Genomic DNA, 11,152 nt, shown 5'->3' on the forward strand with positions numbered 1-11,152 from the left:
AAGTTCGAGTTGCTGTATCCAACTGTCTTTAGAATATTTTTCCTGTTAGAACAAAACATTTTTAATGCAGAGCAGGATAAGGAGAAAATAAAAAAATGTATCCGACAAAGAATGAGCCAGCTAGCAAAAGTTGAATTCTGCCTGTCATTCTTCTAACAACAAAGCCCATAGAGACACTTTGCCAGTGAAAACTTTTTTTGAACCGGATAATGGTATTTGGAGATGGAGATGATCAGGAAAAAGATCAGCAAAACTGAAATTAGTTACTAAATGAGAAATTATAAAACATCAATTCCACAGCATATATGAATAGACGTGAAAAAGTGGTTAAGAAAGATTGAAATTTTGTTGATTTTTTAACTTGTGGGTGAACAATAAAGCTCATTCCCCATGGACAAGTAATTGTAAGTAAAATAGTTTTTGTTCTTATTAACATTTATATAAAAATAATTATGCAACTCGCATGTTATATTGCAAAACAGTTTTGTATAATGTGCAACTAGGGTGTATGTTAAATGTGAAATGATGCAGTATTGTCAGAGACTGCTAGACATATTAAAGTTGTTAAAGCAATCAAGTACTCTTTTAGCTGCAAGGTGCACAGGCTTTATACTGTAACACTATGAGGAAGGCTTACAGAAGCAATTTAAAGTTAATATAATGTTCTGATCTTGGGCCGTTGACATGAGGGTGGGTTGTAGAAGTGTACTAATATATGTAGAATTAAGACAGCAATTTCCCCAGTTTTTACAAGGGTGGATGTCTAGATATATGTACTTGATTTAAGCTTTTATACAGGTGCTTTTTAAGGACATAGGCTTGAAAAATAAGACAAAATGATGAAATGCATGAAAATGGTAAATTTCTAACCTCTGTAAACTTTTTAGCTTTTCATCCATTAACAAATACTTACAGTGAGAGCCAAAAAGTCAGCAGGTACAGGCAGTTAGCCATGTGAAGTCTGTACATTGTGTCGTGAGTGAAATTTACAAAGTTGTTTGCTGTTTTTTTCTGACTTTTTTACTTGGAGAGAAACTGTCTGTAGGCACAAACAATCTTGAGAGTTCTGTGCACTCTGCTGAGAAAAGTGTAACATTTAAAGGTGCAGCAACAAGCAGTTCAGAGAAAAATAAAGTTTGAAACTATGAGAAGTGAATAAGTAGTGATAATCTTAATACTTTAATGCATCTAATAGAGCAGTGTACAGTTTAGTTTATTTATTTATTTAGTTAGTTAGTTAGTCAGTTAGTTAATTAGTTAGTAAGTAAGTTATCTGTTTCTTTCTTTATTTATTTAAAGATAGCCAGGATACATTTTCTTAGAGCTAAAAGCAAATGTTTACTGAAAGCATGCAAGCTGTTTTTCACATCTGGGAGGAAAAAAACAGATTAAAGAAAAGATAGCAATGGGTATCAGTTGGAGCACAGATTGTAACATGTGCTTTAGCATGAGTAATTTCAGATCAGGTAGCACCTGTGGGTGCGACAGTTGAGTTGGAACAACTGCTCCTAATTGTTGGAGTAAACTTCAGTTGTTAAAAATGTACATAGCTTTATGCTCATAGGTAAATACTAGGCTAACTGGCCTGAAGGGCCATTTTAAGCATAGCCAGTAACCTGAGGTCAGAATCAAACCTGTACCTTATATATATATATATATATATATATATATATATATATATATATATATATATATGTGTGTGTGTGTGTGTTAGGTGAAGACATTAATCATTATGTCAAACCCAGTTAAAATTGGATAGGGGTTATGGAAATGTATTTTTTTTTCTTTCAATGTTGTAATTGAAGCAGAAAGTCTTGAAAGTGGGACATAGGTTCAAACAGAGATAAGAAGAAGCAACGGCTGAGATCAGCCTGTCAAATATTAGCATGTGCATGTAAGACAAAGGTTGCAAATATACATTCAAAAGAACTGCCATGTATAATAGGTGGGAGAAACAGCTTTTTATTATAACGGCTATAGCTACTCTGCCCATATTATCATAGGATGTAAATGGCCTTACAGACACAGAAAAAAAGAGTATGGAAATAAATGTAGGGTGCAAATAATAATTGTGCAGGAGACATATTTGGATAGACATGAGCTTGTGAATTTGACAAAAAAAGTATTTCATGATGGACATTCAGAAGTATATCTGGGACAAAGGGAAAGGAGTGTAATACTGATTGCTACAGGGGCTCCAATAGTGATAGAAGAGGGAAAAATAATAATGGTAGATTTGTGATAGTAACTGTCTATTGACAAAGGAGGATTATTATACTTGCATGTATTTATATTATACCAAAGACTGATATTATGGGGCTTAAAATGATTTTTGGAGAAATAATTAACTTTCAGCAGGGAATAGTATGTATCTGTGAGGACTGGAACTTGATTTGCAATAGTGAGTATATATCAGGGAGATCTAGAAGGGAAACTATAACAAAGGATGGCAGAACTCTGCAGAAATATATGAGAATACTTCATTAGGAAGATGCAAATTCAGTAGTAGGACATCAGACAGAATTTACATATTATTCCCCAATTTATATTGCACAGAAGTATGTGTATTTAATAAAGGAGCTTTGACAGACATCAAATAACTACTTCCAATCATGCACCAATAAAAATTAGTATAAAGATACAGGTTAATGAAGTAAAAATGAGTCACTAGCACATTCCTATTTATTTGTTTAAAAGAGTGGTATTTAAGGATTTTTTTTATTTGAAAAACTATTAGGGAAGATAAAACTTTCTTCAGAAGGGATAGCTTGTGACTGTGATAAAATAAAAGTGCAGTTTAAAAAATAAGATAGACATAAAAGCAAATCAGATATGGGAAATAACTATCAGAAATTACTCAGTGGAGCTGACAGAGGTTAAAGTATTGCAGAATATGGGGAATATTACAAAACAAGAAGAGTAGCAACTACAAAGTACTAAAGACAAAATAAGGGACTATCTCAATAATATACATGAGTTTAGAATGATTGCTGTTAATCAACTGTTTTTTGATAAAAACACCATGGCACAAAAAGTTTTAGCACAACAACTTAGTCAACAGAAAGAAGAAAGGGTTGTCAACAAACTTATGGAGCCTATGACAATAAAAATAACTAGTCATCCTTATAGAGGTATAAGAGATATTTTGGAAATGTTATGAAAAATTGTATGATCCCAAGAAGAAGTTTGGACTATAGGTTAGAGACTTCCTTCTCCATCTGGGAAAGAGTATATGCAAAGAAAAAGAGATAGAGGAGTCCTAAGTGCAAGACCTGTTCTGACAGATTTTTCAATCAAATCTGAACAGTAGCTGCTGTTAAAAAAGGATAATTAGTAGGGCATATAAATATTGCATGAATGCTATAATGATCATTGAGAGGATGTTAAAAAGATTGGAGAAAAAGACTGGAAAAGCACTTTACACTGGAACAATGAGAGGACATGTGTACAGCTCTCAAGTAAGCAAAAAGTCCAAAAGATTTAGGATTTTGTGTTGATTGGTATTTTGCGTCTATATTACATAATCAAACTTTTAAAAGTTCGAACATCATATGGTCGACATCATATGAACGAACTTTTAAAAGTTTGAAAATGTAATAAAAAAAATAAACCCCAAAAAAACCCATACTTGAATGGTTTAAGCCCCTGTGCACCCCCCACACCCCCCACTCTTTAAATATACCAACTCTGAGATCGCACTACAGTGCAGAAAAGGGAAATCTTCCCATTCCACACTATATGGAGATCTCCGTTGAAACGTTCAAACTTTTAAAAGTTCGATCATATGGTGTCAACCATATGACGTTCAAACTTTTAAGAGTTCAACAACATGATGTAGACCCAGTATTTTTATACTTCAAACAGACTTCAGATCATTTTTTGTAGGTAGATAGCAAATGGTAGAGGTGTGATGGAGAAGAAAGAAGTAACTGGAAACATGTTTTGGGGAGTGTAATGAGTTGACGGCTTTTAAAAGTTCCCTACAGAGTACTCGGTTAAAAATATTGGGGAAGCAAATGGTTGTAACTAAGGGAAATTATTCTTCTGAGCTGAGACACAAGGTCTACATTGCCTATATATAGTAAAGCCTTATTAAGTTGAATGGTATTGGCTGCCAAAACAGCAGTTACTAGAAAATGGAATTCAAAATCTAAACCAACTATAAATAAAGCATTGAATATTATAAAGGTGTTAAAAGAACTAGATGTGGAATCTTTAGAAAATGGAAGAGGCAAGTTGCATAGAAGTAAATGGAATTTGTGGGAGCAATACCTGCAGAATAATATTCAGGAGGAGGAGCATGACTTAAGGAATGGCAGGAGATGAACTATTTATGTAATGTTGGAGTGAATAATAATTGTTAAAAATAAAGAAATAAAAAAAGCATATGTGATGTATGATGCATGAAAATAAAAATGTTAATATATGTTTTCTTTTCTATTAATGTGTGCGTATGTCTTAAGTGATAATTTAATAAAAGTTTTTAAAAACAAGTATGTTTTGTCCATCTAAATATGTAAATTAAATATCTGCGTGAATGTGGTGGAACACTGCAGTGTGGTCCAGCCAAGTCATGTAAATATTTGTTGTGTGTTAAATAGTTCATAGTTTTACCTTGTGTACCTTGCACCCTGCACTAACACATATAGCAGTATTGGAGGCACATGACAAGGATGGGACTGTGATGTGCAGTCCGTACAACCCAGACAACCATGGCAACATCCCAGGCAGACCTATGCCTACGGAATATGAACCACATTTATTGAGCAACTGTTATGTTAAAGTCTGTTACTGTGAGTGCTGTTTGGTGTGGGGATGTGTGTGTTCATAAGCCTCAATGAATAGTAGAATCTGTCCCAACTTGAAAGACAAGTTCAGCACTTAGTGTATAAGCAGCATATTTGATGTAAATTCAGCATGTGCTAAGGGTCTAAACATATATGTGATCACCACATTAATAGCATGTAACCAGGTGCTGTTGCTGCAATAGTAAGCAATATGTCACCACACTCTACAAAGCACACCATTCACCCCTGTGATCCCCCCACCTGCACACAGGGTGTGCTACACATCAGCTATATGACACTCAAATCCAAAGAGTTTGTTTGTCAAAACATCTGCCATGGCATTGCTACTAAAATGTTGCACAATGACCAGGAAGAGCAGTAGTGTACATTCATCTGGAGTGCATACTCATGGGCTAATAGTTACAGCATTTAAAGAAATGATGAAGCCGCACTTAGAGGCTGCCCTCATGACTGTGGCTGCTGAATCTTAATATGGTATTATACCAAATATCAGTGATCCTTCTGATGATTCTTTGATGTGGGAAACAGTAGCTGTGCATAAAGTGGAATTATGACATGTTGCTAGATAATAATGTTCATAACAGATGCGAAGGTATGTACATTACTAGTTATATGAAACTAGAGCCTGCCTGTTGCTGCTATCCATTCCTGCAGTCCTGGTAAGCATGTAGGCATATATGCCTGATTAGCTGCGTCAACAAGGCCTTGCAGTACAGGAGAGGAAATACAGAGGAACTAACTTCATGCTAATTATGTCAGGATATACCCCCTGTTATATGTGGGGCTGTTACTTTACAGACATGCTGATGTTTCCACCCCACCTGTAGTACTGGGAACAGTATGCTATAGGGTGATGTGGCAGCTGTCAGTGTGACTGCCCTGGTGTTGGCTGTGCCTATCAGTAGCATCTTAATATTCATTGTTTTCTATTATTGTGGCTATGTGTATCACAGCATACCTATTACCCATGCCTGCACCAGAGTGAACACTGATGGATCATGCAGTGTTCTCAACAGACCTGTAAACAGTGAAAATATTAACAGAACATCTGACTATCTCTCTAGCATAGAGAGACAGAACCCTGACTATGGCTCAACTGACCCTGGTTTGAGTCTTCTACTGGAGCACCAGAAGAGACAGCCAGGATGGGAGAGGAGTGACAGTGTCTTGCTTGTTTATCTATACTGGGGAGAGATTGATGAACATGACATGGGGCATGTCTTCCAATAATAAATTTCCACTGGAGACTGAAGATCTAGCAGTAGCCATCTGCTTGAGTAGGGATGGTGAAGCTAAGTGAGGGGTTAGGTCACTCGTGGAAGGTAACAGCTCCATGCTCTTCTCATTTCATAACCCTCCTCTAAGTATAAGTGTTTCACACAGAGGGGGTATTAAGGCTACAAACAGAAAATCCCCTAATTACTGCATACATGAATGCCACACTGTGATTGGCTGTCTTTCTAAATGGCATGAATAGGATGCAGATCATTTGACTAAGCAGATAGTCAACAAATGCAAATGAACCTCAATAAAGAAAAGTCAGAAGAAGCATTTATGCTGATGAGAAATTTGGTAGTTACACTATGAAAATTCATTCTCTACATCAGTAGTTTTCATGAGTCTGAAGCAGCCACCATATCTACAATCCATTCATACAATGGGACCTGGCTATATCTGTTTATTCCAAAGGCAGTCTCCTCCCCCATCAAGTACTTCACTGTAATTACACATTACATGCAGCATGTTTATGCCTAGCTATGTACAGAACTGCCAAACCAAACCAATGGTTATAGGACTTTTTTTTATGCACGTCTGTCATTGATTTTGTAGGTTCCTTTGATTATACTTGCTAAGCACTTTCAGATCAGACAGAACTAATCTAACATGAGGAAACTAGGATATTATTGGGGAGACTGCCATAAAATTACTATACTCAATAAAAATTAAAACATATCAGTTATTACCATGTACTGTAACTTTAAATATTTTACTACTGCATACTTGTCACAGTACAAAAGTGTTCTTCAAGACTTGAATAACAAAGACTCTGCCTCCTGACAAAAAGAATAGAAAAAAATGTTTCCTTAGGAAGTGCTATAAATGAGCACAGAACAAAAACGTTTTTTTTTTATTGAGCTGGTTTCCTGTACTGTAATAAACAGTATGAAGTAACAAGGTCAGGGGTCCTGTAAGGAGGCTCGGCATAACTCCTGATGGAAAATGTTTTGTGATTTTAATTTAGTAGCAAATAAGCATTTCAGAAGCTATTCCAGGCTGAAGAAAATTTGCCTTCATTGAGTCACCGTGGGATTAATGCTGGTGTTATTTCAATAGCGAAAAAAGGTAATTTTTTTATATACTCTTACCTGATAACTGGATGTTTCTTCCTAAAAATAAACTGCTATATATTCTTTTTCCTATTACAAACTTTTCTGTTAGGTTGCTTTGTATTTATAATATATGCAATTGGTAATTATTAATTATTAATACAGTACTACAATGAATGTTATTTTAATTGTACAAAAACACATTTGTTTCATGTGCTAAACAGTATATTCTGTTTATCGCTAGACTTTAGTACACAGAAAAGCAAAGCTGCTTAGGAAAATATACAGCTTGAGGATATTCATTTAAACTCTTTATATTAAATAAAAAAGCTTTACAGCCACAAGGTATTTTCTCTAAAATATGATTAAACATGTCTCCATATTTTGCAACTGCTGCCTTGTCTTTCATGAGTAAGCATTTTGCAATTATCTTTTAAGTGACAGTTCTTGCAACATTCTGTTAAGATGTGTGCTTTAGTTCCACTTCCTGCATTAGTTTTATATAAATGCCTACGAACATTCACATATAAAGGTTATTCAATCCATTCAAGGATCTAGAATGGCTGCTCAAGCATGCAACTAATAATGTCCTTTTTGGTTTTAGCTGAGCTGGCTGACTTCTTGAACCATTACATAGAATTTGATAACTCTAAAAAATGGATTTTTGACATTGAAAATGTGATAAGATTGTTAGTTTTGGCAAACATTTTTGTTAATGCACTAAAGCTGAGATGATCTTTTAATTTTTTTGAGTGCCTCATTCACTAGGAGAAAGCTTAGTGCTAAGTGACAAAGAGAGGTGCCAAGAGCCTTGAAGTGTTATTTACAATAACATTTCTTTAACCTAAAGATTCCATTTTCTTAACTGTTCAAAATTCCTTGAGATGTCTTGTCAGATTTTAGTCCCATTCTTTTAGTCCAGGATTTTTGGAATTCTGATTTTAAATATCTTAACTTGTAAACAAAATTATGAAACTGAAACTCAAAATTTAGTCTGCTACATCAAACATTTAATTTCAGTTCCACTTCATGTGATTTATTAAAAGGGTCTATATTATAACAACGAGCGATCAAATGATCGAATGTTGTTATATCAAACTCAAAACTTCGAATTCACAACACATCAAACTACCAGAACAGCAATTTTTTCCCAGGGAAAAAAATCACTGTTACCAAAAAAAAAAAAAAAAACCACATTCAAACATTACATAAAGTGGGGGGCTTCACCCCCACACCCCCCTACTTAAATATACCAACTATGAGATCGCACTACAGTGCCACAAACAGCAAAGTGACGTTAGCGGCCAAGCAACTTCTTTCCCAGGGAAAGAATTTGCTTATATGCCACTTCGTCATTTTGCATTTTCGACATTTGAAGTTCGACCAAGACGCATTCGACAAAATGTGTCTTCAGTCTTCTGAGAGGAACCATATTAAAATTTGGAGGAAGAAAGATAAATGCCTGATAAAATGAAATAGGTATGTCCTAAACAACATCAAAATGCAAATGCAGCAGAAGTCTGTTTGATCAGCTGTGGCAGCCAAGCGTTTAACTAGGGTGACATCAGTGAATAGTGAGATTTTTAGGGGATTACATGAGACATCAACTGTTGTTGTTGTTCGCAATGTTTGGCTCCTTCTAAATGATATAGATGTCTAGAAGCAAGAAAAGTATTTGCAGTATAACCTGTAATGTTGCTGCACGTTGCTTTTAGCAACAAGTTCTTTAATTTGCAGTTGCAGATTTCTTGTTGTCTTAAACATTAGCCATATTTTATTCATTATTTATAATTTCAAGAAGTGTCTTCTCTGGCATTAGAGGGAATTATGAAAACAACACTGTTGCTTGGATTGTCTGATGAAAAAACAAGCCACAAAATAAACCAAAGTAACTACTAATACTAGAAGAAGTACATTTACCATGGTAATAATGTTCTGCTTCAACATGTGCATCGTCGAGCTTCCAGAAGCTGTGCTGCATCAGGAGGTCTTGGTTATATTACACCAACACACCTCCTATAAAGAACAGATACTACATAATGTAGATTTTGTAATTGCAGACCAGACTTGCACATTCATTCATATAGTGAAAATGGACATATAATGAAGTGACTTTATAACATGTTAAGTGATGCTCTAAGTACTGAAGCCATAGGCTAAATGCATTCATCCTTCTGAAGTCCAGTAAAATCTGTCCACTGCCAGTGTACTATTCTGGAAAACCTCATTATACTTATAAATAGGTTACATTACCTAAGTTATTAAATAGACAAAAATCATGTCTGAATGTTAAAAAAAACGTTATCACGGTAATTACTTCTAAAACTCAGTTTTGCTTAAAATGTTGTGTGGGTAATAGTAATCGTTTTGCTATTTTAAGGAAATAATGGCGTAATTTTGTTACTTGTCTGCTGGTCCACTACCCCTTCCGCTGTCTTTTAACAAAGCTGATTTTTTAATTAATTTATTGTGTTACTGCTGAACAGTGCTTGTTTATTAATTAGTGTGTTATCTGCAGCAGTAAATTCAGAGGATCAACTCTATGAGCTTTTAACAAGTTACTCACTTTAGTCCAGTGTTTGATTCAGTAAGCCTCTATTTGCCTCCTGTGCGATTCTGAGCAAGTCATTTAACCAGACAGTGTTCTTGAGAAATTGAGCAAGGATCCTAAGTGGTCCTTTGGGCCGCATGCCTAGAACTACCTATGATTCTATCAGAAATAAGAAATATTTTTTCACTAGTGATTCAGGAAATAACTTTCACCTGTGCACTGTTGTATTGTTGTCCATCTTTTATCATTATTTTTTTGAAAGGTAACCAATCTATCTTAGAGAAGAGACCATAAAAACAGGGTAGGTAACTCTGAGCCTGTTGACACGGACAGTGGGAGAAGGATGATATAAATGTGACTCAGATATATCTTCTTGTACATACACATAAAGAATGCAAAAGTTTGATGCGTCCTCCGCATATCTTATTATGCTCTTCCCATCCCTTCTGTTTTTATAAAATACATATTAAGACCTGTTTTCTTATTCCTGATTTATTTTTCTGCCTTTTACAGTTTCCCAATATTTGCCATATTATGTTGCCATAAAAACTAAGACTTTCAAAATTCCTCTAAATTCAACAGACAGAATGTTGTCTTCCAATACACACTGCAGGTTGGTAAAACAAAGGTGTAGGCAACATACTGAGGCTTTGTCAGTAGACTGGCACAAGAGGCAGAATAAAGGATTCCTTGATGAGAGAGAAAATATAAAAGAAAGGATGTTTAACTTCTTGAGAAGAAACTGTTGCATTAAAGTTTATGGATTGTACTTAATGTTTCTGCTATGGTGATATGTACAAAAAAAGAGAGAGTGATAACCATTGAAATGCTTCATTTATTGTTTATTACTTATGAATATGTATATGGCAGCTTATTTTATGACAACAGTCATTTAAGCTAATCTTTCTTAAGGACACCATTTTATAGTCATTTGCAATGTTATTGTAGTAAGGACACAAAAACAGAATGCCGTTGTATCTTGGAAATGTTGCATACGGAGGCCCACTATGTCTTTTTGGTGGTTGCTTAGCTGGTCATTAAGATGCCTCTCTAACTCTTCAAAAAAAGCCAATGTCAGCCCAGCCTTGCTGCAGAGAGGGGTTAAGCCTGTTCTCCAGCATGGAAGCTGTTGGGGACAAGTGGGAAGATAGGAGTGCACAGCTGTGGCTGGTTCTTCCACCCTAAATGTAGGGAGGTGGTTCAACTCGCTGTTTTGGCAACACCTACCAAGAGTAGGTGTGAGCCTAGGAGCAATGTGTATAGAAGGACTGCTGTGTTAGTGGTACACTGCTTAGCTAGGAATACATATGTGGAAGCACACATGCATTTCCTTGAAAGCTGCTGTAGAGACATCTGCAAGTTGCCTATGGGGAAAGGATTTAGGGCAGACCCACGTGATTGGCATGTTAGCCTGTTCCCAGATACCTGACCATCACCTCTGAATGGTATGGGGTGTTTGGGTTTTT

General features: G+C 35.5%; 1 protein-coding gene across 2 annotated transcripts in view; it reads left to right on the forward strand.

The window, feature by feature from the left end:
- The first annotated feature begins 6,999 nt into the window (after window positions 1–6,999).
- The window catches only part of LOC122811806 (calcitonin gene-related peptide type 1 receptor-like), a 1,193,346-nt gene continuing 1,189,193 nt past the window's right edge, over window positions 7,000–11,152 (forward strand). The window contains exon 1 of one of the 2 annotated variants that reach the window (XM_044083884.1): window positions 7,000–7,151. The gene's annotated coding sequence lies outside the window, so the exon portion shown is untranslated. Of the gene's footprint in view, window positions 7,152–8,529; window positions 8,615–11,152 lie in introns of those variants that run through there. The other variant, XM_044083886.1, reaches the window with a different exon arrangement.

The sequence above is a fragment of the Protopterus annectens genome, chromosome 9.part0 (genome assembly GCF_019279795.1).
Source record: "Protopterus annectens isolate FY-2018-M chromosome 9.part0, PAN1.0, whole genome shotgun sequence".
NCBI classification, from domain to species: Eukaryota; Metazoa; Chordata; order Ceratodontiformes; family Protopteridae; genus Protopterus; species Protopterus annectens.